The following is a 26,899-nucleotide window of genomic DNA, read 5'->3' as shown; positions in this document are numbered from 1 at the left end:
CCAGACGTCTGATCCGGGTCTCGCAAAGGGAACCTCGTAATCGGCCCTGACGGAATGAAGGGGGCCGGTCCTGTACCGGCCCCCTTCATTCCGTCAGCGCAAGGGTCGTGATGAGGCCCAAGGAGTTCTTCTTGGAGATGGGGTTGTCAAATACTTGCTTAACAGCAGTATTATATCAAAAGCATGACAAGGTCAACAAAGTCATCTCGTATGCGAGCAACTCTTTCTCCACTATGAAGGAAAAATTAAAGAATTGTGAACTGCCTGTTCATCCAGGGGAGCACATCATTGTGGAGACTCCTCACCAGTCCTTGCAATATCCCCAAAGTGACCAAATCTGAACAGGGAACGTGAGAAATTCCAAAAAGACTTCCTGGATTCTGTCCATGCAAGGCTTTCCTGTGGAGGTCAGATATGGGCAAAACAAGAAGAGTCCCCTAGCGCAAGGTTTGGCTGACTTGCATGACTGTGCTCAAGAAAACTGTCTCTAGGACAAAAGTCAACCCAAGACAACATGGAGGCGTACCTTACTTATCTGAACAAAGTAATTATGGGTGAAAATAACTAGTGGCTGGCGTTGGGAATGCCTAGGTGAATGATGCCCCAGAGCCCTCTGCTGGGAACAAGATCGGTCCCCGAAGAAGACAGGTGGCAGAGTTGATGGCGGTACATCAAGCCATCCTCACTGCCGTCCAACATCAACTCAAAGAACTGGTCATAATCACTGATTCAGATTATGTCAGGAATGGGTTTGTGGAACACAGATTAAATGGAAAATTGTAGGCATGCTGTGTGCGAATAACAAACCGCTCAAGCATGGGACATTAATCCAAGCCATTGATGATCTGGTTACCTCTAATGAGATGACTATCTACTGGAAAAAGATCAAAGGTCACTCCAAAATAGATGGACCAGACAAAACTTGAAATGACTTGACTGAACTGTTGGCCGAAACCGGAGTCATCTGTCAAATGCGGAATCTTCTTCAACGTAATCACTTAACACCAGATCCCCCTCCTTCTCACCTGTACCTTCTGATGCGGATATCTGTTGATCCTTCTTCCTCTAATCTTGGTTCTTTTTCTTTTTGTAGAGGTACAGCCTCTCACGGACGGGAGTCACTCTGCCGCCTGTTCTGACAGGTTCGGCAAAGGACCCCCTTCCGCGAGTGCCAACAAGAGGAAAAAAAGCCCAAGGCAAAAAAAACCTCTTAATCGGTTCGGTGTGTTAGCCACAGTCACTAGTGGTGATGATTCACTGGATGGCAATTTGAGAGTTCGTCTGCGGGTGATCCAAGTACTGGATAGATGTCTTCACAGGTAAAGGCATGCATCACCAGCCGGAATGGAGGATAGGAAACCCAAAGTGCTGTGTACTTTCCTGTCTGGAGCTGCGAAGGAAGCAGCGTCGCGGGAAGGGAAGAGAGGTCCCAGAGACACAACAAGCGGCACAGAGCAATGATGCAGGTTAATGACCAGGAGATGGCCAGGTAGAATATGGTACCAGAAAGATTAGTATCACCCCAAAACAGGGAGGAGACAAGAACTGCAAGGTAAGAAAGCAAAATGACGGAAGGGACAGAAAGAAGCCACAGGGGAAACCAGGCAAAGGAGAGAGAGAGAGTGCAACAGATAAACGAGCTAAGACCGGGGCAAGACCCGTAGAGTAGCCTGGAGAAAACAAAAGCCCCTGAAAAAACGGGGTAGGCAGGAAGATGTAAGGTAAGGAAAAGTATTAGCGTGGAAACTCAAAAGCGAAGAGAGCATAGGGGTTGCAACGAGCCAAGTGACGCAAATGGGCGTGGCTAATTACAGAAGAAAGGAAAACACAGAAAAGACTAGAACGAGCAACAAACAAGTGGGAAATGAAAACAATGGCACAAGCTAATGACGGGGCAGCCGCCAAGCGCTCCACTGCCACCAAGAGGGCATGCAGAGGAAGCGCATGACACCATCCACGAGGATGTCATAGAAATCAAATCTCTTTTTGGGGAAATACAGGTCACTGCTGTCACCAGGTCCCAAACACATATCCAAAATGAACTCTCAACTTCCCAGTGGAGTAATAAAACCCCAGATGCTGATTTGATTACGGTACAAAAAGGGGACCCGATTATTGGGAAATGTTATCAACATATTGAAGACTCTTTGAATGTTCCTCTGACCGAATCCAATTATATCAGGAAAGAGGATCTCCGGGTGTTGATGAAGTTTTCCAAAATGTTCAGAATCCAAGATGGTTTGTTGGTACAGAGATCCATCTCTGAATGTGACCAATGGGTGGTACCTACCTCACTCTGAAGCCTGATGTTAAGTCATGCCCATGACACGGCTACAGCTGGTCATAGGGGGTTTCATACAACTTTGGAAATCTTGCGAGAAGTCGCATACTGGCCATACATGGGTCAGGACCTCGACCAATACTTAAAGGGGTGTCTTGTGTGTGCTCAGTTTCAGCAAAGTTCCCCCACACACCAAGCTCCCCCACAGAAAGTGGAAATGACACTGCGTTGGTTGGACTTGCAAGTCGATTTCATCAGGCCTGTGAGTCGCTCCTCTAGTGGAAACAAGTACATGTTGACTGGGACATTCTTGTTTACCAATTGGGTGCAATGTCTCTTGGCCCCAAAATGCAAGGCAGAAACAGCTGCTGCCCTCATGATCAATCACATCATCTCATGTTTCGGCCTTCCCCAAAGGATTGAGTCAGGCCGAGGAAGTCATTTTAGCAGTGAGGTGATGACAAAGAATTTGGAGATACTAGGGGTAAAGAGAAATCTCCACATTGCCTACCACCCAGCCTCGAGTGGGGGAGTTGAGAGGTACAATAAAACAATTGCGGGCATCCTGAAGAAGTGCGTGGCGGACTCTGGACCTAGTTGGGACATCCGACTACCACTTGTCCTGATGGCCATCAGGTCTACACCATCTTCTGCAATTAAAAGATCACCATTCAAGCTGATGACTTGATGAAAAATGGTGCTACATCAGCATCTGCTCTACAGAACTCAAGAGCAGACCCTGATCAACGTGTCCACGACCCTGGAGTACATTGAGAATTTACCAAAACACCTTCAGCATTCTTTTGCTTACACTCAGCTAAATCTAGCAAAGTCGGCAGAGGGGATGACGACCCACTACGACTTAAGGACCACCAAGAAAGAGTACCTAGTAGGAGACAGGGTCTGCCTGTACAATATCCAAAGGAACCAGACAAAAGAGCAGAAGTTCCTCACCTCCTAGTACGGCGCCTTTGAAATTGTAGATACAATCTCACCTGTCGCCTATAAGAACCGCATCCATAAAGGAGAACAGATGGAAGAGAAATGGGTCCACATCAATCAGTTGAAAAGCTGTCACCCAGACAGAATGTGCGACTGATTGTAAAAACACAGTGAGGGTACAGCCCAGGAATCATCTGAAGAATAAAGGAAAGAATGGGAATCTGGATGGAGAAGATCACACATTTACAGAGAGTAGAACAACTTATACTCATTTTTGAAGTTATTAGAAACAATAATCATGTAAAAAAATTGTAATGTTATGAACTGTGATGTGTTTCTTGTTGTGTTGTTGTCAATACCGGGGAAAATAGTACTGTATGAATACTTAACCTCTCCTTTATTCTTGGCAGATTAAATAACTCCTTGCCTCTAAAGGCCGGAGGTGGTGCTGAAGTAAAGGGCGGGCTCCAGGACCAAAATCTGAAAATAATGGAGTGCGGAACAGAGTGCCACCCCCTCAGGACAAGGAAAAGAGCAGACATGCTCCCACAGAGATCCCTGGAACGAACCCAGGCCACAAGGAAACAGACAACCCATTCTCTCCATGCTCTTCCCTTTGTTTCAGTTATGAGTGCATAGCAAAATAAAAGGCCAGAGCAGAAATGATGTCCGACATAAGGCCCAGTGAACGCAAACCAAAAGGAATGAAAGGGAGCCTCAATTTCAAAACGCAAAAATGGGTGCAATGCATCTCATGGAGGGAAAGAAATACATAGGGAAATGATGTTTTGACAATTTATGGAGAGATGCACTGACAGATATGGAAACCACAGAGCGCGGTTTCTTTAATGGGATATTAGAATTGTGTTCTCAGCAGCTGTAGCAAAACAGAGCATTTTGTATGCACATTAAATAAAGTAATGTAATTTCTTTTTTCCCTCCAAGATTACCAACATACTCAGCAAAATGCCCACCAGACTTTCAAGCTTGGGATGGTGTTCTCATGTACATGTACCATTCAGAAACAATATGCATACATTGTTAAGGTGTGTGCCGTAGAAGAGGCCCTTTAAAGTAATTGTATGTGAGTTTGAAAGGCCATTAGCTGCTGGCCCTTCCTCAGATGTGAAACTAAACTCCAGACCCCCCACTGTTGCCCTGAAGATTCAGGCCTGGTTCTCCTCATCCATCAGTGCCCTGCCTTAAAAATACAAGCAGGAATATTTTGGAGATCAGAAATGCGGGGAAGACCAGATAAGGTTAGGTCTGTTACAGGTCACAACACAAGGCCCATGGAGAAAACCCATTAGGGGTCATTAGGCAGCTCTGCTTATGTCATGTGCCTGAAGAGGAGAACTGAAACTTAAAAAAAGGTGGGGCCAGAAAGACAGAGGAGTGGGACTGCACATTGACTTAAAATAGGATAAACGCATGTTATCACATAACATGGACAATGTACATCACACAAGGGTCATTTTAGGCTTTTTATTAAGAATGATAGGCTGATAGTCAACCCCTTCTAACCCTTCTAACCATGCTAACATTATTTTGATGTGATAAACAGATTACCCGTAAAGTGGCATATTTTTCACTGATATGGTTCCTGAGTAAAAGATGAAAAACTGTATCCCTGCACAGAAAAGATGCTCGGAGTCCATACTAGTCTTATCTGATTCACCTTGAAATATAGTTTTCAAAAATGTATTCATACATATACAGTTTTGGAAATTAAGGGTACTTGCCATGTTGAGATATTTTGAGTTCAAACACATCACTGAGCCCATCTATCAAAGTGGGATGATGAAGCTCTCTCCTCCTACCGCTAACTCAAAGTACTCCCCCATCCCTGTGTCCTATCAGCACCCAGGTGGGAGGGGTAGGGAAGACTAGCCAATCCCTTCCATGGGAATCATGACACGATAGTGATGTCATTTGCCCTATAAATAAGCCAGTTTGCCTCAGAGCTGGGGTTCATCCACTAATTCCAAGAGGTGACTTGCTGCCAGAATCTGGCAAAAATCATCCCAGCAGAGAGAGGCCAAATCCTGCAGTGGAGACAGGAGCCAGGAGACATAGGAACTGCTTGGGACCCCTTGGAGGAAAAAGAGGAGACACTTGAGTGACCCCCTTGTTGTCCCAGTGGTGTGTTCTGGTGCTCCCTGATGCCCAGTCCAGACCACTCCTGTAAGTAGAACTACCCCCATAATCCTTAGATTGTATAGGCCCTATATTTGTCAAGTATTGTTTTAGTTATTTCCCCATTGAACTATCCCCTGGTTGCATGTGTAGATCCTTAGCATATTTATCAAAGTAAATCAATTAATTCCCCTATTGAATTCACAGCATCTGTATTGGTGGCAGCATTCAAAACCAATAATATGTTTTTCCCTGTGTGTTGTGAGCAGGTATAGTAATAAATATTTGCCAGAAGATTTAACCCATTAGCCGTGTTCCACGTGTGTGGACAGGGTGTAAAAACAAAATTCCCCATTGATATCCTTCATGTTAAATCAGAAGTGGTAAGCCCAGTTGTGACTCTGCATATGCAAGGTGCAAAACAAAATTGCCCCTGTGTACCCATTGTGCTCTGAAAAACCAGATTGCCCCTGAGTTCCCATTGTGCTCTGCAAATCGATTTCCCATTTGAATCTTGTCTTACATTGCATCTGTGCTGAACATCCCAAAATCGATTTTTCCATTGTGCCCTGATAAAAAAAACAAAGCCCTGTGTGCTATTTTTAGGTGTAGAAAAATTAATTACCCATTTCTTTCTATTCTTTCCCATTGCAGTTATGCTAAATAATTCAAAACCAATTTTCCCATTGTACTCTGCAAAAACGAATGTTCCCATTACCTTTCTGTCTCCTATATTGTTTCTGTGAGCTGGACCACAAATGGTTTTTCCCATTGTGTGCCCACTGCCTGCCACTGCCTTCCATTCAAAGGAATAAAGCCTAATTGATGTTTGGGGAGTGAGGGTTATGGGGAGAAAACTTACAAATCTGCTATCACTGGGGGTAGAATTGTTCTTCTTCTGTCTTTGTGGGTGATCTAAAAGAAATTGATTGTAACAGCATATCTCTATGTTAGTGCCTTAACGGAAGTCATTGTGTTTTTGTGTTGCCACAACATTGGTGGCTGATGTAATCTATTTGTGTTATTTGGCTAAATAAATAAATTAATAAATATATTCTTAATACACGCCGGCCTGGTTCCTAGTCCATTGTGGCACTGGGTATTTGCGGGGTTGTGTGCGAGACAGGTTGGAGGCCTTACCACATTGAACTTACAAAAAAAATCAAAAGTGTTTTATTGTGCGCCACATTCATTGTGGGGGAAGGAACTCCTTGACTTGGGTGTGACTGTGTAATAAACCGCAACAGCTGGTACCCTGGAATGCTGGAATCTTGGGACAGGGCATCTGGACACTATAACTGGAAGTTGGGACTGGGGAAGGTAGGAGGCTTGTGCCCTCCTTCTCGTGGAATATATTCGCAGGGAACTCTTAGCTTCCTCAGGGCCTTGCAGGGTGCATTCCTTCCAAAATAAGAATGCTGAGAGTATGAGACAAAGAAAGGTTTATGAATCTCTGCAGCCCTGGTCTAACTCACTGCTGCCCATGTTATAACCCATTCCTGCATCGTAACGGTTTATTGCGAAAGCACCCTCAACACAGGGAGTCCCTTCCCTCCCCACTCACGTGGTTATGCAACAAACTGTTTAACAGATTCTTTTTTTTAGCCCTATCTCAGACACATATCATGCCCCTTCCATCCCTCTCTCCTGAGCTAACAATGAGCCAAGAACCAGGCCGTTGTACGGGAAATATATTGGTATTTATTTAAATTAAAAGCAATAGAAATTAGCACGAAAATGTCAATAAACACTTTATAAATGGCACAACACAATCAACTTCTCGCAGCATAAATAAATCACAAAATTGAGCTAAGAATAACACAATCACAATTTTTAACTTTATGCAAATTTCACTCAATAATATAATTACACTGATCAATAACAAAGGCACTTAAGTAATGTTGTGTAATTTTGATTTTCCTGCAGGCTTAAAAGGGTAGCAGTAGGATTTCATGACTGATGAAAATACATATGGCAATTATAATTTTGCCCACACTTTTGGTTTAAAATAAACACAGGGTTATTTATCGCTTTGTTTTTCAGACCCCACTTGCTTTGGTCTATGTTGAGAAGTCAGACAGAAAAATAGGAATGCATTGGGGAATTTTGGATTTCAGACCCCCTTTTACTGAAAGGCCAGTTTTCAGCACACAGTGGTAAGTGAGCTTTCTTCATTTCAAATTATTTTGTTAAATAGGCTAAGGATCTACACAGTTTTGCCCCCGCCCACCCGAACCCACTATAAAGGGAAAGGATTCAAGACAAGCAGACTCCCACACCTTTTGGTGACCGTCTGGTCACTCCATTATCAAAAATAGCCTCCCGCTCTCCACCATAGGACTCCACCATAGGACTCAGTCAGCTTTGAGGCCTTCTTAGAGATAGGCACCTCCACCCAGATGCATGCTCAGCAATCTCCTCTGGTGTCTTCTTACAGCTGGTGAAAGATTAAAGAATATCAAGGTTTAATACCACATAATAGAAATACACCAGTCACAATTCCAAAGGTACCATGTACATTTATTAACAGGCAGCTGTCTGGCTCTCAACACCCCGCAATGTGTGCAAGCAGACACTGTGAGATGAGAGAGTGCTGGACATTTCAAAAACACAACTATTTATACAAGTTTTCCACAATCCCGGACACATCGTCCAGCCCCTCTTCATGTCATACATTTACCTAGGGTTCATGGCCTATCCACATAACTAAGTCATGCTTAAACATCTTTGAATAGTTTGTTGTGTTCCTTTAAACATTTCACATGTTTTCCCATATATAAGACACAAAGGTAACATTCCTTATTTTGCTTGCTTAAATTTGTTTATCATTTGTTCTAGAGTTTAAAGGAAGCTTAGTTTCAAAGACAGAGCACATGTTCAGCTATTCATCGTTCTACTTTGCTGTTTGAATGGTGAAGGCACTATTGGAACAGATGGTATCTAAATTACTGATTAGTACATCTTGTTTAACTTCAAGGTTTCTCAGTGTAGGACAATCCACTTTAGCAGCTTCACCATTCTCATCTACGTTGACATCATGGAAACAGTACAAAGTTAATTTTGCTCTGCCAAAAAAACAATTCTAAACTTGGGACAGAAAGCAAGAGGTGTTCAAAATGGTGGATAACTCAACATGGCGGCATAGTCAGCCTTTTTCAGGTTCATTCAATGCAATGTATTGTGCAATGTGAATGTGCTTAGGCCAATTAGGCCAATTGTTTACTATCAGGCGATATTCATGCAAAATATACTTTTACACTGTCAGATGGTAAGTTGCAGCAGCCTTACTGATGGTCTGTCTCTTCTCTCTGCCCTCCTGTCTTTCTCCTTTTTCTTTGTGTCCCCTGTCCTAGTGCAGTCCCCCTTATATAGCAGCGATGACACCACCAATTTTACAATCTTGGAAAAGTACCCTGCAATAATCCCTGCCACTAGGATTGCTCAGTTACCCTTCTTTCTCTGCCCAAACCCAGCCTCCAAGTCAGGATTGGTTTAGGGGTCTGGAGCAATTCCCATTCTTCATCAACCTTTGTTCTCCTTTCAACTTTTTGTCAAAACCTAGTTATGTATCACAACTTCATAATTTTACTAGCAACTGCCAAACTAAATGTATTTTCTGTTGCACCTAATCATGTGGAATTAGATAAGCCGACTCCCAAATCTGTACATGTGGCACCTTTCTGCCATTTTGTAACGCTCACCTGATTCTCGCAGAGGCGCCGGTCTTGACTGGGCGACTACCGTATCTTCAAAGGTTATGTGTAGCACCCGGTTGGCTCTTTGGGCTGGACCTCTGTGCACTGTATGCCTGACGTGTAGAGTAAGATGTCTGCAGATAGAAAATATGGGGTTAATGAACTGGGGTTATTGGGGTGTCCCTATCTCTTTCCTCTTTTCCTCTCCTGTAGACCCCCAAAGGTTAACGCTCTCACCTTAGGTAAGTGAATGCCGAGCTCTCCATCTGCCTCGGGGCAGGGTGCTGTAACCAGTTTCTTCACTGGATAGGTAGCGCAGGCCTCTTTACTTCAGAGGACTGCTGTCCGTCGTTTACTGCACGAACGGTAAGTTTCGAGTCATTCAAATGTCTTTAAAGTCTTTAGTAATGATGTCTCTTGTTTTGCAGGGTTCCGGCGATGGCGGATGATGGGCTGAAGTGAGTTGAAGATGGAGCCTGTGTGATGAATAGAAGCGCCTGGAAGCACGTAAGTAAGCGCTTGTTGCCTGCTTCACTATGCGCTCTAACTGTCTTTTTATTTTGCAGGTACGAGTTCGGAGCGGCTGCAGGGTGCCGGAATACCCACTGGATTAGATGTGGAAAGGAGTAATGGCACGTGAGTATTAAAGTTCCCCAATGTCTTTAAACGCACCTTGTTTTGTCTTTCAGATGCGGGATGCAGCGCCGAAGGCCTCCGGAGCGTGCGAAGAGTTGGTAAACTTTTGTCTTTCAGATGCCGGAATGCTAACCTGTTCTTTCTTGTCTTTATAGGTGTTGCTGAAGACTGGATTCAGGATGGTAAGCCTTTGCCTTTCAGATGCCGGAATGCTAACCTGTTCTTTCTTGTCTTTATAGGTGTTGCTGAAGACTGGATTCAGGATGGTAAGCCTTTTTCCTTAAGCCCAGGACCGGATGCAGAAGACACGATGAGCGTTCTGCTGCAGAGGTTGCAGAATAACGCAAAGCAAGATTCATCCACCGGGTGTGGTTTAAATAGCCTCCTGTAGTGCTTAGGTGTCTCCTTCCACAGCCACGCCTAAGTAAGAAAAGAGTTCCTGGTAAGAAAAGAGTTCCTGCCTTCCAGAAGAGTTCCAGTGTTCTGAATCTAGGGAGTGGCTCCAGCCCCACCCAACAGGAAAAGTAGTTCCAAACAGAAGAGGATCAGAGGCTCAACTGGCAGGCAAGTAAGCAGCATGGTCTGCTGAAGGTAAGTCCACCCAAGCATTATGAGCCCGGCGCTTCCAGTGCTGGGACTGGGCATATTTATGAGCCTGGTGCCACTGGCGCCAGGACTGGGTCCAAAAGGTCCCAATTGGGACTGGTTGGCACTCGGAACCTGGGTTATGGATCTGCTTCCAAGGGAGTTGGGAAAACCCTGACCTTTTGGAAGCAGAGATCATGACACATTTCCATAAAAAGCACAACAGTTATGAATATATGTTATTAAGCATATTCCTAATTTCATTGTCCACCCGCTCACCAACTCTCACATCTGGAACATGTTCATATCAGCCAGAAACCTAGTTTAACTGGCCCTTACAGTTCCCAGAGTCACAGGTATTGTATATCCCCAAAATCGCCTGGAAATTGCATAAAAAATGGTACACAGATCAAATCCACCCGCCTTATGATGTTTGAGAAAAAGGCCTAAATGATAATAGTCCTTTTAAATAAACTGTGAATCTTCATGTTGGACAAATGGTCCTGCCTCCTGCCTTCCAGCAATTTGTTTTCCATGGGTCAGCCTGTGCCTTTATCAGTCTCCTTTGTGTTGGAAGCTTGCTTTTTAAAGTGGGTTCTCCCATTTTCACACATATTAGTCGTGCTCCCAAAAGGGTGACTTTTCTTGAAGTCCATGCTCTCAGAGCTAGCTGGCCTGGAGAACACTACATTTTGACACCTTTAGCAGGACATTTTTATTGCGGTTGGTCATTAGATGGGAGATGTGACATCCAGGCTGAGAGTGGGAGTTTTTCTTTGTGAAGTTTTGCCCACAAGCAGCAAAAGAGTCTGCCTTGGGCTGACATTTTTCATGAAGAAAAAGTGGCTATTTAAATGTCACTGGAGTTGTGTGGGTGAAACATAATATACATTGCTCTTTGTTAACCCACACTTCGTGTTTTTTTCTGACATTTTTCTGTAAGCAGTGATATTTTTTTCACTTTTACTTTTTCAAGACATTTTTATTTGCACACACATGTGCATGCCATTTTTGTTTTCAATGTTTGAAAATCCTGTTTTCCATGTGACAGATATCTTTGATTCCTCCTTCTTTTGTAAATTAAAATGCTGCTTGTCCATTGGTCATGGCAGGTAGGCCCCTTTCCACATGGCTCTTTAACTTTACTTGAAAAATAAAAACAAATGCCAGGCCGTTTTTGGCTGAGTGTTTAGAATCTTGCTATTCAGGTGAAAGGGGCTCCTATTTGGGGCCTTTAAATGCACCTCACAACAAACAGATGCTTATTTCCACGTTCATGGCCTGTGCCTACTGCCCTGGCAGCAGTGCAGTGTTAGGCCTTGATATGGCTGCTACTTCTTAAGATGGCGCTTTACACTCAGTGCAATCTATACCCAAGCATGCACTAACCTACCCAAAATGTGGCTTCTGCAAACACCCCCCACCCCCTATAACCTCTCTGAACCCCTACAACATGCGTTTGGGCCTCTACCTCATCTGAAACTGCTTGGGGGCCTGGGACAATCGCCCCCATCTTCCAACATTTTCCCGAAGGTACTAATGGTCGCCACAAGGTCTTTGGTGTCTTATGTCACCTGTCTCAATTTAGCAACTAGTTGCTATACATGTGAAGTATTGTTATTGGTTAACTTTCATGTGACAGGTCTTGGCATTAGTGAGGTTTTGCAATATGATACCAAACTGTATTGCTAGTGTGATGGCTCGGCCTGGGAAAAAGGGCTTGGAGGTTGGGCTGAAGAGTAGGTGTTTTATGTATAGTTTGGAGCGAAGTGGTGTGCAGGTTGTATGTATGTATGCATATAAGAGTTTTTTCATTGCAAGAGTCACCCGAAAGTATGTTGGCACTGTCGGAAGGCGAGTAGGAGCAGCTGTAAAGAGGATGCGTCTTATGAAAGGTCAAAAAGATAGGTTTTCAAATGTTTACGGAAAGGCATTAAGCATGTTTCTTTCCGGGGGGTTTAATGGAGAGTTCCATGGTTTGGCTGCTTGTGCTGGCAAATCACAGCCCTTCGGTATTCTCTGCAGTAAGGTTGAATGGCTACTAAACTTTCATTAGTTGACCCCAAAGAGCGATTGGGGGTGTACCATTTAAATCTGGTTGACAGAGTTGTTTCATTAGGTATGTTCAAGCTTCATCGGCTAGTGTTGGGACCTGCATAAATGAAATGTGTTTAGATGATGTTACCAAAGAGTTTTGGTTGCTATGAACTTTGCTATGATAACATTTGGGAGTGATTAGTTAGTTCTATTTAGATGGGCATGCTATCCCAGGGAGATGGGTACTAGGAGTAACTTGAGAACTGTGTCTGAGTGTAATTGAGTAACTGCCATAAGGTTCGGGGGGAATATGGGGTATTTGTTTGGTGTTTTTCAGGGGAGTTAAAGTTATGCAAGTGTTTAACATGTGAGGTTTAAAGTCTGTAAAACAATGGGCCCGGTCAGCATTTGTTTTGTAAGCTTAAAGTTGTCACAGTAAAGCCGCTTTTTTCACTTAATGTTAGTGTCCTTACTTCTTTGCCATCAATTCCTTAACTGTCTATTGTCGATGGGGACAAGCTTAATAGGAAAAACCAGGAAATCCTGGTGCCTAGCTTGTAAGTCCCTCAAAAGTGATGAGACATGAAATTCTGGCTTCAACCCCGAATCCAGATCCAGATTATAGGTGCCAGTACATTTGAATTTAACTGAAGAAGATGGAAATGGTTATCACACGCGCCAGTAAACACTGCATGTCAATAGAAAAACCTCACGTTAGCTAATGCTCAGATCACTATGGCTTTGTCCTCTGGGGACTGAAAATCCATCTGATTTTTGACTGAAAGCCTCTCCAGGTAGCAACTTTGTGCATCATTAGAAACATGTGGACACGTGGTCATTTCTCCAACCACATATATGACCGTTTTCTTAGCATTAGACTGTTTGAGGATAGTTTCACCAAAAAGGAGCAAGGTGTGACACCTGCTTATTGGAACAGTTACATGTAACCATCTCAGTCCTGGAAGAGTTAAGATGGTGCCAGCAGTTGTTTCTCAACCAGACCTAGGAATTGCCAATATAACCAACTTCAACGTGAGATATGAAATTAGGCTCCAATCAAATCTCAAGATATTGCTGATTTTCACACACCCTGGAATGATCCTCTCGGTCGCATCCATCCATTGGGATTTGCTCCTTGGATTACACCAGGCTGACATTATGCACTTTTCAATGTCAGTGCTTCATTTTTCTCACAGGGGTTGATCTCCCCATCTCCCCTTCCCGTTTTTAGTTTGGTCTCGTTGTTCCCTGGCTGGAAATCTTCTGGTGACTCTGTATGCTTCAGCATCTGGCATTCTAACTCAGCCTCCCTTGCTTTATCATTCTCTGTAGCATCCTGCCGTCCTCCTCTCAGTGGCAGCCCTCGTCTTCTCCTCACTGCTGCACAGGGTTTCTCAGTCAGATAGCTGCATTTCTCCCTCGCTCAGCAGACGTGATTTGACTCTTCAAAATGTATTTTCCCAAATATGCAGGAGATGGTGTCCACGAAATCTCTGTGCCTTTCACTCTTCTCGGATTCCTACCCTCCTCCTGTCACAACCTTCCTTCTTGCCCACAGGGATGCAGTCTGTATCAAAGGTCTGTGAACATAACAGAATGACTACCAATTTGGCACTGGGCTAAGGGGGTGGGGGTGGGGAGATCCTTGAGTGTGGCTTCCCTGTCATCTTCAAACCCCACTGTCAGAGGCGAAAAGACAGGAAAAGAACTTGTTGCGCCTTGCTACAGAGAGGAATTCACATCCTCATCTCTACTGCAATTCATCGCATGCCTCTGACGGTGATCCTGGGCATCAAAATGAATCTACACTTTAGGACGCCTGCTCTTCCACTAACCCTGTTGCCTCCTAGGCTTCTCTGTAAAATGGAGAAGGAACTGCAAATAAGGCCATCCAAGATGGTGTGCACGGATGCTGCATTCCTCTCCTGCAGCAAGCTCCCTCATGGCACTGGTACTTGGATGAGGAGTGCAGCGTTCCTTCCCTTACCCTTCCCTGGCTGCCTGGTCTCATTACCTTTGACAGTGGAGCCAGGGTGGTAGCCGAGACAGGCCAAGTGGAGGGATAATGGCATGCTCATCCTGACCCCACTAGAGAAAATGATGACAAAATATACCAATATCATTAAAACTTGGGCCTTTAATTTCAAAACCTGCCATTGATACGAGTTCCGGGTTTTTTCATGGCAGGTCACAACGTAGATAACGTTATGTATTGAGTTACTTCCTTAAAACGTATTTTTCTCATGACGTAACGGCATCACATGGCAAGAAGATCACGTGTCAACTTGTTTTTACATTGAGCAAGTGAGTCTAAAGAGACCGGTCAGTTATTTGCTGTTCCTGTACTGCGGCTCGCCTGTAGGTGTATTACGGCTTTTTAATATTGAATTATTTCATTTGAGTATGTGAATTGGAGACACATACACAGTTAGTGGAGAGCCGCGGATAACGTTACCTGGCGGTGAGTTGATTAATATCTTATTGTGACTTGCTATTACCTACCAGTTTGTGACTAAGGTAATTTTGAATTTGTAGGAACTTTATCCGAATTTTCAACGAGAACTGGACGAATTCCTGCTAATTGGAAGTGGTCTTTATCGTACATGAGGACTGACTGTCTTGAGTATATCAGAAGATGTAAATAACCCGTTTTACATTGCGTGTATACATCTTGTGTATACTGATTGGTATCCTTGTTGTTACAGGACGGTGTATTTTAATTACGTGCTGTTGGAGAGTTGATACATCCGCATTGGAAGTATTGTGAGTCATCTGGTAGCACAATCTCTTATGAGTGCACCTGTTAGTAGTGTATATATTGTGATTCTAATTGGTTATTTATAAATAACTAATTATGATTACAATATACCCAGAGGTTTCTAAGCGCAGACCCCGGGATCGAACCTCTGTTGCTCCAAGTCGAGCACGCTGCATCTGAGCTAGCCTCCCGAGACGAAATATATGTTTAAGGATATTTCTGTTTGTTTATCTCTACTCTAGAACGAGATATGAAAGATTTGTGGTCACATTAAACCAGAGACATTTACCTAAAGGTTAGTGGAGTGTAATTTTCTCTTTGATATTGAAGTAACATTAAGCAACACTTAATTACTAGCATTTATATTATTGTTATAGGAAGGCGGTCTACACAGAGCCTGAGGATGGACATTGTTCAGAAATGCGTTGCAAAATAATAAGATTGGATTTTGTGACTACCCAACAGTCCATAGGAGAATTATCATCTCATGCTGTAGACTGATTATTCAAAACACTTGTTTTATTTTACTAAGATATGTCTCTCTCTGAGCTATAGGGAAAATCTTATGTACAGTATATGTGTGCGACGTTTGCTTTGCAATTTCTTTATATAATTTACACAACATAGGTCCAGAACATGTGAATGAACATCCGTGGTGAGTCCCAGTCTGCCCCAGTCCACCTCATAGCGAGGAGCAGAGATGAGTGCTGAATGGCAGCGGTGGGCCCGCAAGACGCGTCTAAGGACTCTGCACGACCGGCGCTTTCACCACATGGATAAATCAAACACTGCGTCACTCATTGGAGGTAAGCGGGGAGTCCAAACTGTGGCGTTCACATGACAGCCCATTCAAATTGACTTACCCTGTGCCCGCGTTGTCGGCATTAGCAAAAGCATCTGTGCGAACAAATGAACTTGTGAGGGAACTGGTAACAACAGCAGCCAATCCGACATGAACACGGGCTGAGACCATAGCGTGAACAAAATTGCAGTGTTCCGCCACTTGTACAGGTGGAAATTTCGATTCATGAACGGGTAAACATTACCATTGAAGACATCAGTACTGTCCCGCAAAATTTTGGAAATGTAATTGAAATAAATACTGCCTCCTTTCAGTCACCGTTTGATGTAACAGATATGGAACTACTTCAAATACAAGTTCATGCATATTCAATACGTCTGAACGAGCTTGTTTTTGTTCCGCCTATCCTTTCAGTGGATAAACAAATGAAAATGTCAAAATTACACATAATACAATGCGCAAATATCAAGGACTTGCAGTCAGTACACCATCAGAAGTACAGTGAATTGGACGGCGACGCGTATTGTTGAATCTGCGTCGCATACACAGCCTGAAAAATCTGCACAAAATATGACAAATTCACAAATGGGTTGTAATCCAGGAAATATCAGCTGTAATGCCGGAGCCGCTAGCAAAAAAACCCTTACCTTCGAAGACACTGAACTTCAGAAACAAAAAACACTTAGTACAATATCTGACCACATGGATTCAGAGAGCAGAATAAACGGACCAATGATGGATGAAACACAGTGGCCGAAGGATAAAATGAGTGCTCAAATGAGGAAAATGCCAAATTTTATATCATGACACCTGATAAGGTGCATGATATAAAAGCAAGGAGTGGATTTAGTCGGTCGAGAGGCACATCTGGCTGAGCGCTTGCAAACTGATTACCAAGTAATCAAGGAGAAACTGATTTGCAGTTTCGTTAACTCCTCTGAAATGAAGATCCTAACACAAGTAAAACATGCATCAGTTGAAGGAGATATGCATAATCTATCCAATTTCTCGATACATCCAATGAATTTCGAAAAGACAAGTACACCATATATGAAAGGAGTGACGTCATCCATTAAAGCAGCAATTCCACGTGCAAAAAGAGTGACTGCTAATGCCCCAAACGGGCTGGACTACCAAATTGAGACAAATGGGCCGCAAAATAACTCTAAGATGGCTCCAGTCATACATGCTCAACAAAGTACAAAAAGTACACAAATACAAGAGAATGAGTCTGAATATAGCAACAAAACTAACCTTTCAGTAGCGGCGGGAATCCAAATTCTCAATAATGCACTAGCAGCAACATCACTTGCTCTTATCCCATTTGTAAAACTATATGAAACTATAAACGATTCATTAAAAGATCAAGGTGCGCAATTAAGCAATTTAAATGCAAAATTGCAAAATGTGGAACTAATAAACGAAGCCTTACATAAAATAATAGAAAGAGAAGCTGAACTTTCCACACAATGGCACTATGGATTGGGAGATCTGGCAACAAGAGAGCACGCCGATAATGCTACCCTAATGAATGTTGTACTAGAATATATGAAATGGCTTCAGCATAAGGAAAAGAGATGTGCCGAAACAGAAACATTGACTGCAACAAAGACATCAGCTAGTTCTGTCACTGATAAAAAGAATCACGAGAATTATGAAAAAACAGAAAAAGCTCAAAATAAGAGCCAGCAGGAAATACATCAGGATGTAAATCAAATATCGATTGGAAACAAGTCAAAGAATAAAATGGTTATCCATGAAGAACATGACAAAGAAATAGATGAAGAAATGCAAATACCAGCAAAAGCAAATAATACATTGAGTGGTCCAACAGAAACAATACGTCTACGAACGCATCCAAGTGAAAGCAAAGGGCCAGATACTAGCAAGGAAACGGTAGTCTGAAAAGTTATGGCAACGATAACTAACTCGAACCTTCCAAATAAAGAAGTAAGTATGTCAAAGATGAGTACATTTGGAAATTTTTACTGGGTCTGCTAGACCTGTGAACAACAAAATGCAACCAGTAAGAAACGTAAAAACTTTAAGGACAATAGAGATTCTTCAAAAGGCTGTAAAACAGGTGTAAAAAAGAAATCTGACAGGAACAAAACAATTTGTAAGAAATTTATCAATGCCACCAAAATTGGGTCTTTTTAGCCGCAATCAAGAGAAAAACAAAAAAAACAGCGGACCAGTTATTAACATCTAATAACCTAGATGTTGAGATATATTCAAACAATCAGTCAGCTGAAACACAAACAAAAAATCCTAATAAACAAGTGAGGCTTGATTCTGATGGCCAGTCAATGGATTCTGGTGATGAATCAATAGATCTATGTGAATTCTTTTTTTTTTAATATAAAATGTTTATTGTTTTATAGGAACAGACAAACATACCATCGACTAATTAACACTTAGTCAATACATTAAACACACAGGTAAACACTTGTTCACAAAGCTTGAATTCTTTCTCCTTTCCTTTTATACTGTAGATCTGTTATGCTCGATGGCTTTTAGGATCGTCTCGATCGCATGCATGGGTTCTATTCTGGCAGTTCATCAGATTCTAGGCTCCTTTTTTCATGCCTTCAAGTGTCTTCCCATCTTTGCCATATCTTGGCTGCTTTCTCTGGGCATCCTCTTGTGGTATACACTCTTGTTTCCATCGGTACACACATGTCCACATCCGTTACCCATTTCTCGTATTGTGGGGGTGAGGCTGAGCCCCATAATTGGGCTAGGTTCCTCTTTGCAAGTCCAGTGGATGTTGCAAACATGAGTTTTTCGTATTGAGATAGCTCTATCTCTGCATCAATCCCTAGTATCAGGAGTTTGGTGTCCATCGGTATCTCGCGGCCAACCACCATTGATAGCCTGTCGCAGCATTTTTGCCAGTAGTCTTGCATTTGTGGACATTCCCACAGGATATGGAAGAAGGTCCCTCTCGTTTGATGGCATCGTAGACAGTTGGGATCAGTCGCACTTCCCCATTGATGCAAAGCCTCTCTGTCATGATCTCTGCTTCCAAAAGGTCAGGGTTTTCCAAACTCCCTTGGAAGCAGATCCATAACCCAGGTTCCGAGTGCCAACCAGTCCCAATTGGGACCTTTTGGACCCAGTCCTGGCGCCAGTTGCACCAGGCTCATAAATATGCCCAGTCCCAGCGCTGAAAGCGCCGGGCTCATAATGCTTGGGTGGACTTACCTGCAGCAGACCATGCTGCTTACTTGCCTGCCAGTTGAGCCTCTGATCCTCTTCTGTTTGGAACTACTTTTCCTGTTGGGTGGGGCAGGAGCCACTCCCTAGATTCAGAACACTGGAACTCTTCTGGAAAGCAGGAACTCTTTTCTTACCTAGGCGTGGCTGTGGAAGGAGACACCTAAGCACTACAGGAGGCTATTTAAACCACACCCGATGGATGAATCTTGCTTTGCGTTATTTTGCATCCTCTGCAGCAGAACGCTCATCGTGTCTTCTGCATCTGATCCTGGGCCTAAGGAAAAAGGCTTATCATCCTGAATCCAGTCTTCAGCAACACCTATAAAGACAAGAAAGAACAGGTTAGCATTACGGTCTTCAGTGACAGCTCTTCACTTACCTGGTCCATCGGCTGTCACCAACGCCTCGCGCTGCATTCCGGCATCTGAAAGACAAAGGCTTACCTACTCTTCGTGCGCTCCGGAGGTCTTCACACTGCATTCCGGCATCTGAAAGACAAAAGCTTACTAACTCTTCGCACGCTCCGGAGGCCTTCGGCGCTGCATCCCGCATCTGAAAGACAAAACAAGGTGCGTTTAAAGACATTGGGGAACTTTAATACTCACGTGCCATTACTCCTTTCCACATCTAACCCAGTGGGTATTCCGGCACCCTGCAGCCGCTCCGAACTTGTACCTGCAAAATAAAAAGACAGTTAGAGCTCATCGTGAAGCAGGCAACAAGCGCTTACTTACGTACTTCCAGGCGCTTCTATTCATCACACGGGCTCCATCTTCAACTCACTTCAGCCCGTCATCCGCCATCGCCGGAACCCTGCAAAACAAGAAACATCATTACTAAAAACTTTAAAGACATTAGAATTACTCGAAACTTACCGTTCGTGCAGTAAACGACGGACAGCAGTCCTCTGAAGTCAAGAGGCCTGCTCCCCTTATCCAGTGAAGAAACTGGTTACAGCACCCTGCCCCGAGGCAGATGGAGAGCACGGCGTTCACTTACCTAAGGTGAGAGCGTTAACCTTTGGGGTTCTACAGGAGAAGAGAAAGGGAAGAAGAGAGAGATATTCAATAACCCAGTTCCTTAATCCCATATTTTCTATCTGCAGACATCTTACCCTTCGAGTCAGACATACAGTGCACAGAGGTCCAGCCCAAAGAGCCAGCCATGTGTTACACATCACCTTTGAAGATACGGTATACGCCCAGTCAAGACCGGCGCCTCTACGGGAATCAGGTGAGCGTTACACTCTCTGGGATAATATATTCTGTGCAAGATTTTCAGTTAGATCAACATGATTCTGACAGAGATTGCTGTTTCTTTGGGGTACATGAGGGCAGTAGTCCAGTCCTCTGATTGAATTGGGCCCACATCTCTCTCCCATTTCTCTTTAAGTTCTGTGAGTTCCATTGTAGCGAATGAGTTGGTTGCATTGTACATTGTAGATGTTATTTTATGATCAATTCGCTCCATCACTATGTTCCTCTCGATCAGGGTACACTCTGGTACATTAGGGAGGTCTATCTCACTTGTGATAAGGGTGTGTCTCATTTGCCTGTAGTGGAAGTATTCTGAAGCAGGGAGATTGAATTCGTCTTTTAGAGCTTGGAATTATTTTATTTCTCCTTCCATTACCATGTCTTCTAGTCTTTGGATCCCAGCTTCATCCCAGGCCGACTACTTGGGGATACCTCTGAGCTCTGGAAGATGCTTATTATGCCACAGGGGCTGTTTCAGTGTGACCTTCCCTTCCCATCCCAGGTGTTTGTGTGCGTCCGTCCAGATCTGTGTTCTCTGAGCGGCCATTGTGGATGTGTTCTGCCGTGTTCTTTTTTGATAGAGGTTTTACATCGGGGTGATCCCTTGCTCCGCCTGAGTATCTGCTTTGTTATGCGGTAGGCTTGTGTCGTTGTGTAGGATGTCATTCACTACTGGCATCTGGGCTGCCCAATAATAAGTTTGTAGGTGCGGAAGTCCAATTCCTCCTTCCCATACTGAGCGCTGTAGGGTTTTCAGTGCGATACGAGGATGCCCTCCTCCCCACAACAGTTTCCTAAGCGTCTCATCTATTTTGTGAAATTCTATTTTCGGTATGTATATCGGAGCGTTCTGCAGGATGTATATGAACCGGGGGAGGGGGAGCATCTTGAATAGGGCAGCTCTTCCCAACAGTGTGAGCGGAAGAGTCATCCAGTGCCTCACATCATTCACAAATCTATCTCTTATTGGGTGTAGGTTTTCTTCTGTATATAGTGTTAGATCTGTCGTGATCTTTATCCCGAGGTATTGGAACTGCTCTCTTTTAGTTTTGTACGGACAGTTATTTAGAATTGTCGGATCAAGTCCCTTGATCGGGAATAGCAGGGATTTATCATTGTTTACCCTTAGCCCACTAAAGATCCCATAGGTGTTTAGCATATTTGTGACGATTGGGCGAGAGAGAGCTGGGTCACTCAGGGAGATTAGAAGATCGTCGGCGTATAGGGAAACCTTGTCTTCCCAGTCCTGTGCCCACTGGAAACCTTTCCATTCCTGGGATTCTCTGAGCATTATCACTAGTGGTTCAATCGCCAGTGCGAATAACGTCGCCGTTAGGGGGCATCCCTGTCTGGTGCCTTTTCCAAGTTTTATGCTTTGCGAGGACCACCCATTTACTCTGATTTCTGCTGTTGGGGCTTTGTATAGGAGTTTAACCCAGTTTGTGAATTGAGCTCCGAATCCCATTTTAGCCATTATGATCCACAGGGCCTCCCAGTGAACGGAATCAAAGGCTTTCTCAAAGTCAATAGTGAGGAGCGCCAGTGTGTCTTGTAGAGCCAGTGATCTTTCGATGGCTGTTTGTAGTCTATGAATATTCATTCGTGTGGACCTCTGTGGCATGAAGCCGCATTGGTCCGGATGGACCAAGCATGTTGTCACTGTCTGTAGCCTGTTGGCTAATATTTTGCCAGTACTTTGGCTTCAGTGTTTATGAGTGAGATTGGTCGGTAGGAGATACATGCATCCGGAGGTTTGCCTTCTTTATGTATCACCACTATACTGGCCTTTCTTAAATCCGGTGGGAGGATACCCTTTTCCTTTGCATGCAAGAACATTTTAAGCATGTGTGGTGCCACTTTTGCGGTGCCACTTTTCTTCCATATTTCCACACGGAAGCCGTTGGGTCCCGGGGTTTTTCCATTTTGGAGCTGGGAGATGGCAGTCGTCAGTTCTTCATCTGTTATTTCTGCTTCGAGTGCCAACCTCTGTGCTTCATTTAATGCCAGAATGGTCAGCGTATCCAGTATGCTGGGATCCGTAGGGGTTATCGGCGGGGAATATAGGTTTTCGTAATAGGTTGCAAAGGCTTCCGCAATATCTGGGTCCGTTGTGGCCCATTCGGTGTTTGTGGTGTTTATCCGGCGTACTTGTAGGTGGCCCTCTTCTCTCCTTTCCAGCCATGCAAGCATCTTGCTGGCCTTATCTCCCGTTTCGTATATTTTGGCGCGTATGGTTCTTTGTGCATGTTTTGCGCACGTTAGGGCCACAATATGTAGCTTCTTTTGCGCCACTTGTAAAGTTGTGTTGTCTCCCACCGCTCCCGTGCTTTTGAAATTTGCCTCAGCCTGTTTCACCTCTGCTTCTGCAGCTTCCACTTCGTGCTGGTGCGCTTTTTTGTGTGCTGCTGTCCAGCTCAGGATTTCACCTCTCAGGGTTGCCTTGTATGCTTCCCATATTATCCCTGCGTTCTCCACTGAGTCCTGGTTCAGCTCAAAGTATGCTGCAGTTGCTTCCTGAATTTTTTCTGTTAGTTCCTGGAATCCCAGGTAGTATGCATTCATTCGCCACCTCAGTGGCAGCTGAGGTCTCTCTGTCTCAAGCAGCATCGTGAGTGGGGAGTGATCTGAGATCCCTAGGGGTTGTAGTGTAACCTCTATTACTTTATGTATGCTTTCTCCAGGGAGGAAAAAGTAGTCCAGTCTGGACATTGATGCATGTCCGCCCGAGTGGAAAGAGAATTGCCTCTCCTCTGGGTGAAGGTCTCTCCATGCATCCCTCAGGCCCAGTGCCACCGTGAAGGAAGCAAGCTTGGTTGGTAGTGCCAGGTTTCTACCCCTTGTATGCGTGCGGTCCTCACTGATGTTCATTACCTCATTGAAGTCTCCGCCCATTACCAAAGTATCCGTTGGACTGTTTACTATTATCGGTGTAATCTCCTCAATTAAAGCTGCCATGAGTGTCGGGGTGAATAGACTGCCAGTATGGCTATGGTTTGGTTCCATAGTGTGCCTTGTATGAAAACAAATCTGCCTTCAGGGTCTTGGATTACTTTAGTTATGTCGATCGGGGTCCTTTTGTTTATCAGTATTAGCACACCCCTCGAGCCCATGGAGAACCCTGCGTGAATTGCTGTCCTATAAATGGTTCTCTTGAAGAATCAGCAGTTTGTGCTCGCCAGATGTGTTTCAGTGAGAATTATTATATCTGGGTCTTACCGCTTTATGTATTACATCACTAGCCTTCGTTTTATGCTGTTTCCCAGGCCGTTCACATTCCATGTCATAAAGGCTAACTTTTTTGTATTATTTCTTGATATGGCCATTACTCCTTGGGTTTGGTGTTATGTGCGAATGTCCTTCCCTTGCGATCTTCATGCATGCTGTGATTGTTGCAGCCTTTCTGAGCCATGTGATTAGCAAATACCTGTGTAACACCCAACGCCCCCTCCCCATACTCCACCCCCAACTGAAGCATCTGTCCCCCATTAAACAAAACAATTAACCAATCAAACTAATCGCAAGTGCGTAGCTCTCTTTGGTATTGGAAATACCTTGGTGTGCACTTGCTGCTGTGGGGGGGGGGGTGTTGTGCTGGTATGTGGGCCGCCAGCATTCATTTTCCGGTTGCAGTATGTGTCAGACAAAGTTCGTTTGATTTCATGCCGTATCTGTTTTCATCTTTCATCCTCTTTCACAGTCATTCGTCTTCTCTCTTGGGGTGGCCTTTCTGGTGGTTTGTTTAGCCGTGACCTGTTTCTTCTCCACTCTTGGCGTTTGCGTGGATTCCAGTCTCCTTCCAGATTTCTCTCGGCCCAGGTCCATGCCTCTTTAGGGTCAGTGAAGTGTATTGTCATGCCATTCTGGTATATCTTCAGCTGAGCTGGGAACAGGAGACCATATTTCACATTCAGTGTTTGAAGGCGCTTTTTGAGGGGGTCAAAGGATTGCCTCATTTTCTGCACTTCCCTAGTGAAGTCTGGGAAGAAGCTGATCTTGGAACCGTTATATGTTATGTCTCCCTTTGCCCTGGCCATTTGTAGCACTGCATCGCGGTCTCTGTAGTTAAGGATCTTCGCTACTACTGTTTGCGGTTGCCCACCAGGTAGCGGCCTGCCCGTCAGAACTCGATGTGCCCTTTCTATCGAGAACAGTTTCGACAAAGTCTTGGGTTCAAATAGATCAGCAATCCATTGTTCTAGGAAGAGTTCCATGCTTTCCCCCTCAGCCTTTTCGGGCAGGCCAAGTATGCGGATGTTATTCCGCCTCGACCTGCCTTCACCCTCTTCCACCCTGCTCTCTAGTACCTTTATGCGTTCCAGTGCTCTATTCATTTGCTGACCCATGCCTCTCAGTTCGTCTTCTGCAACCGATATACAGGTCTCCGCCTCTCCAGTGCGGGATGAGAGCTTTTGAAGATTGTGGCGTAATAGGGAGACTTCTGTGGAAATGCTGTCCATTTTGACCTCCATAGAGGTACGTGAGTTGGAGATGGCGTTCATCACATCCCTTAGGAGCAGATTTTCTTCACGATTTTGTGCATCCTCAGATCTGCACGCTTCCGTAGGTGGAAGCATGGTGGTGGTTGTGAATTGCTCCATCGTGCTCTGATTGGTCCATTTTTTCGTTGTCGTTCTATCTTTGCCATTTGCAGTTTTCGGCTGTTGGCTTGCTCTTGCTGTGTAAGGTGCAGGCCTTAGTGTTCTGAGTCAGCTTGCGGGGTAGCCTGCGCAATGGCACTCGTGTTTGTGGGAGAGTTAGTAACCAAAGCGTGTTGCGCTCCTGTGGGGCTCTTTGTTATCTATGTGGGGACTCTTCTTATTGTGTGTCGCCGGCTGCTGGGTTGGCTCGTGGGTCTTGCCTCCCCCGCCCCCTGGTTATAGGGGTTGTCGCAGTTCGAGTTCCGCTTGGAGGCTGAGCCCGGGGAAGTCCTGTTCAGTTGGATTGGTTGGGGGAGTTTCCTCCCTAAGTTTCCCTTCTATGGCTTGTATGGGCTTCTATGACCTCCCCTGCTCTCTTAGCTTTTGTTGGGGCCCTTACCCCCGCGTTGCTTTTTGCTGTGCTGGCAGCGCGTAGTGGGGTTTGCTTTCTTATAAGTTTTATCCTTTAATTCAGGATCTACCTTCTGCACCCTCCCTGTCCCAGTTCTTGTATGGCTAGTGTTGTAGTTTGTGTTGGGGAGGGAGAGGTACCCTGCCCTTATCCACCCGCCCCCACTCCTTACCAGCTTGATTATGCAGGATGTCAGCGGGTGCTCAGCGTTGTACAGAGTGCCTGCAAGCTGTGGTTTGGAGCGGGAGGCTGTGTTCCGGGTGCCGTTGTTCTCTCCAGGCGCCAGTCGCGGAGCCAGTCGCTGAGCAGGGGATCAGGTTGCAGCTGCTCGCCTCCACCGCAGGGCTGCTGAGCCCCGGATCGGGCTCCCTTGTCCGCCCCGGCTGCTTCTGTTTACGAGGGACACTCGTTTTTGGCGTCTGTCGGTCGCTTCAGGAGTGGCGATGCGAGGCGCCTCCAACTTCTCCAGGTCTCCCAGCGTTCCGGCGTCGTTCTTCTCCGAGAGTGCTAGTCCGTTACAACCACTCCTCTGACTTGGCGCGTAGCAGCCATCTTGGATTCACTTCAGTGCCGTTCGTGAAATTCTTTCCCCACAGATTTCTCGATATCTGTTCTGCGGAATTCTTCCCAGTTTCAGTCTACTGTAGCTACGAATGTCTGCTTTTATTTGCTGTGACTGTTCGCCTCCGTTTCAACAGTTTTCTTCACGATTTTGGAGGATTCTGCTGGCGGCCAGGGAGCTCACACGGATCATGTCTCCATGCTGAGCCCGCTGGCCACGCCCGCCCCTTTATGTGATTTCTTGACATACTCCATTGAATCTGATGACGATAGGATTCAAATAAGTTGCCCAAATGTGGAGACAAGACCAATCAAAAGACACGATCCAGGTAACAAGACCCAAAAGAGTTTCAAACAACTGATTCAATTGGATCAAGTTGCACCAATAAAAAAGACAATTCAGCAAAAGAATCCCAATTTAAAGAACACTAGCTCTGGCTCCAGTTCTATTTTGTCAAGAATTTAGACAACAAAGAGGAAGTGGGGAGCAAAATGACCATGAAATTAAATCCAAAAATGACGACAGCACAACGGCAAAACCAAACTGCAACAAAATTAAGAGAGCGGCCAGTGCAGATAGTTGAAAATGGTCTAAACACGTGGAAGATACGGGTCGAAAACATCTTCCCAGATGAAAATGAAGTATATCTAAACAGAAGAAACGTGATGCAGTTATTCCATAATATCCTGTCACTACTTACAATCACTTCAGAGGATATAGTGATTGTAGAATACATCAAAGAAGATACTTCAGATAAAGTGTTTCTCCACATAAGGTCACTGGCAGTGGTAAAACTCAATTGGCAGCGAAGGATGAGCTCCTTTCATATGGCTTTGAACTACATGTTGAGAAGGATCCGCACAAATCACAAATTGATGGTCAAATGCAAATAAATGGCATAAATTCAACAAATGAACTAAGACGAGATGCTTTGAGGA

This window comes from Ambystoma mexicanum, chromosome 3p (assembly GCF_040938575.1).
Source record: "Ambystoma mexicanum isolate Mex_15411 chromosome 3p, UKY_AmexF1_1, whole genome shotgun sequence".
Classification (NCBI taxonomy): Eukaryota; Metazoa; Chordata; class Amphibia; order Caudata; family Ambystomatidae; genus Ambystoma; species Ambystoma mexicanum.
The sequence above is the reverse complement of the archived record's forward strand: the minus strand, read 5'-3'. Positions refer to the sequence as shown.